The sequence below is a fragment of the Dendrobium catenatum genome, unplaced genomic scaffold, assembly GCF_001605985.2.
Source record: "Dendrobium catenatum unplaced genomic scaffold, ASM160598v2 fragScaff_scaffold_1398, whole genome shotgun sequence".
Lineage (NCBI taxonomy): Eukaryota > Viridiplantae > Streptophyta > Magnoliopsida > Asparagales > Orchidaceae > Dendrobium > Dendrobium catenatum.
Window position 1 is genome coordinate 1,208,559 of NW_021319860.1, and position 2,915 is coordinate 1,211,473.

Consider the following 2,915-nt stretch of genomic DNA (forward strand, 5'->3'; position numbering starts at 1 on the left):
ATTATTTTGTTAAATTAAGTTAAATAATTTAATAACTTATTATCAAATAAATTTAATTAAATTAGATATTATTAAATTAAATTAATTAAATAATAATTAATAATTCATTATTAGTTTTTCTTTTTTTTTTCCAGCGTAAAATCTATTAATAACTAAGGGTGTCAATATTTATTAACACGACGTGAAAACTCGACATAAAAATTTTGGGTTATTGTCAAACTGTTTCGTAAATGGGTTCCAGGATTCGACATGTTTAAAAAAAATGGGCTGGGTCCGAGTCAAACTGTTAAGCCGAAGTTGATCTGGATCAACCCGCATCCTCGTTTGATAATTTTGCCCGAAAGCTACCAAGCCCTAATCGACCTCCTTCGACAATGATGCCTCTTTCGACGATAGCCTCCTTCGACAGTGACGCCTTATTCAACGACAGCCTCCTGTCGGGGCTCGAAAGTAACTGCAACCTCCTTCAAAGAGGACAAAAACCCATCCTGTCCTCCTTGGCTTCAATGACAATGATGCGCGCCTCCTTCGACGACGATGATGCCTCTTTTGATGATGACAACTTGGCCTCCATCTGACATCCCATATTGATTCCCCCAATTATAGAGCCTTTGTCGAGCATTTATATGCCCATATGATGTCAAGATTAAGCAATCTTGGGCAAGTTGGTTTTGTCTCATCGAGCCCCTCGATTCAACTATAAGCATGCTATATTTTGATATCATTTGATCATCCAATTTATGCTTTGAATCTTCCAAATGCATTATGGCTCCTTAATTTGGAAACATTTGGGCTCAAATTGAACTGATTTTGGTGTTGTTGGTTTCATCTCCTTGAGATGTTCAATTTGACTATAAATATGTTGAAATCAAAGTTCGGATGGTCCCAATTTTAATTTCAGAAATTTCTTACTTTGATATGCCTCGAGATTCATGCCCAACCAAGGTAATTTTTTGTGATGTATTAATTGCCTCCTATTTTTGAATGTCACAGCTAGTAGAGTTTGGAATTATCAATTGCCTAAAATTATCAATTGGCTAAAATTACCAACTGACAATTTATCTATTTTGTAAGTAATAATTGCTAAATTATTAACTATCTAAAATTATCAACTTTCTATAACTATCTATTTTAGCATGTTGATTATTTTAGCAAGTTGTTAATAATTTTGTCATTTTGTAATATCAAATAATAATTTTGTAACATCCAAAGATAAAAAAGAAAATCATTATTAGTGTTATGAGAAGAAAGAATTGTAAGTGTGAAGAATATTTTTATATCCACCGTTGCTTAGCTTGGTTGGTGGGCGAGTACGGTTGGGAACCCCCCAACCCGTGCTCGAATCCCCTCGAGCGGCAGTGCCTCTTAAGTGGGGCTTGATCAAGTGCGGGCCAGGATGTCACTAGGGTGGATGCCTCTTTTAGGTCTGCTGAATGATTAGTGACGTTGCCAAGCGCCTCCTAAGGGGGTGGCACTGGGTAGATAACCCCGTTCCCAAAAAAATTACATATTTATTTTTATGTAAAGATTAATATATCTAATGATCGTGTCCATTTTTCAAAACTATGGCTGGATATTGTTTGGCTGAAAGGATTTGTAGCTAAATATAACTATTTAGAACCATTATCTTATTTATATGATCTTATGCGTGTGAGAAATATTATTCTGATTTAGTAGCTCCAACTATCAAAATATTTCTAATAGATGGACACAATCAAGTTAGTCATACGTAAGAGAGAAATTAATGTTTCGTTTGTGACAGCTTTTTCATAGCTTTTTACTTTAAAAAGAGCTCGCGCGTGCAGCCTGGTGGTTGACGTGAAGGACTTCCTCCCGCGAGACTCATGTTCTAGCCCCTAACGTCCCAAAAAAAAAAAAAATCTAATTCAAAAAAAAAAAAACAAAACAAAACAAAAAGTTGCTTTAATAAAAAAAGCTGTCTCAAACGAAGCCTAAGAGGAAATATTGCAAACCTTGGTGATGTTTCATCGGTATTTAAAAGGGTAATCACAGCTGGTACGCGTACCAATTCCCATTTGGGGATCACCATTCACCACACAAAAGAAGAAAAAGGTGACAAAAATGAGTTACAATTCTCCGGGCAAAGAACAAGCTGTAGATACTGTACAAGTATATATAGGACAGTGTCCCAGTATTATATTATTTATAATTAATTATACTTTTAATTATAGTTTTTGCCCTTCATAATAGGCTACAATAGGTGCATTTAAGTTTTTATTTTTTATTTTTTTATAGGAAATTATCTATTGTTGATATACACAGTGATTTGCATGAATGTGGCTAAGTTTACATCTATGATTCATATATTTAATAGGGTCAAAAAAGGAAAATAATAAGGAAAAAATTGTCAATAAATATAAGAAACATATAAATATAGAAAAAAAAAAACAACTAATAAATATAGGAACCTATTAAATAGAAACAAAAAAGTACATCAAATAAATATATGAATCATATAAATATAGAAACAAAAAGAACAATCAATAATTATGAATTATTTCCCTTTTTTGTTTAAACGATAATATAGCCCATTTAACTAACTCAAAGCTAAAAGTTTAAGCCATTTATCTTCTACGCCGCAATATTCAATAGCAATTTTAATTAACCTAATTAAATTAAAACTATATTAAATACTTGTAAAAATTTTTAAAATGACAAGAAATAACAATAGTTAATTTAAGTAATAAGTTAATTCCTTTTATTAAGACCTAAAAGTTTAAAAATCTCAACCAAAAAAATTATTATATAGTAAAGATTTTACTGCTAACTAGTTATAACTTATAATTAATAACTACTTCCTAAAACTTTAAAAACTCAACAAAAACATATATATATATATATATATATATATATATATTATTATAATTATATATAATAAAAAAATAATTAAGTAA